Source organism: Arachis hypogaea, chromosome 15 (assembly GCF_003086295.3).
Source record: "Arachis hypogaea cultivar Tifrunner chromosome 15, arahy.Tifrunner.gnm2.J5K5, whole genome shotgun sequence".
In the NCBI taxonomy this organism is placed as follows: Eukaryota; Viridiplantae; Streptophyta; class Magnoliopsida; order Fabales; family Fabaceae; genus Arachis; species Arachis hypogaea.
The window spans coordinates 26,883,475-26,884,209 of record NC_092050.1 but is presented as its reverse complement, the minus strand read 5'-3'; the positions used below and the strand labels follow the sequence as shown (position 1 = coordinate 26,884,209).

Below are 735 nucleotides of genomic sequence, written 5' to 3'. Positions count from 1 at the left end.
AATAATAATGGTGGAGATGCAAGGAAGATGCTTGGTGACTTTACTGCACCAAATTCCAACTTACATGGAAGAACCATCTCAATCCCTACCATTGGAACAAACTATTTTGAGCTAAAGCCTCAATTAGTTCTCTGATGCAACAGAATTGCAAGTTTCATGGACTTCCATTAGAAGATCCTTTTCAGTTCCTAACTGAATTCTTGCAAATCTGTGATACTGTTAAGACCAATGGGGTTGATCTGAGGTCTACAGGCTTATGCTTTTCCCGTTTGCTGTAAGAGACAGAGCTAGAATTTGGTTAGACTCTCAACCTAAAGATAGCCTGAACTCTTGGGATAAGCTGGTCACGACTTTCTTAGCCAAGTTCTTTCCTCCTCAAAAGCTTAGCAAACTTAGAGTGGATGTTCAGACCTTCAAACAGAAAGAAGGTGAATCCCTCTATGAAGCTTGGGAGAGATACAAGCAACTGACCAAAAAGTGTCCTTCTGACATGCTTTCAGAATGGACCATCCTGGATATATTCTATGATGGTCTGTCTAAATTATCTAAGATGTCATTGGACCATTCTGCAGGTGGATCCATTCACCTAAAGAAAACGCCTGCAGAACCTCAGGAACTCATTGACATGGTTGCAAATAACCAGTTCATGTACACTTCTGAAAGGAATCCTGTGAGTAATGGGACGCCTCAGAGGAAGGGAGTTCTTGAAATTGATACTCTGAATGCCATATTGGC

General features: G+C 41.2%; 1 non-coding gene across 1 annotated transcript; it reads right to left on the bottom strand.

Moving 5' to 3' along the window:
• Positions 1-388: 388 nt before the first annotated feature.
• LOC112752361 (small nucleolar RNA R71) lies at positions 389-496 on the bottom strand. Its single transcript, XR_003176801.1, has one exon. It is a non-coding gene; the product is annotated as a small nucleolar RNA R71 (small nucleolar RNA).
• Between the last annotated feature and the right edge of the window lie 239 nt (positions 497-735).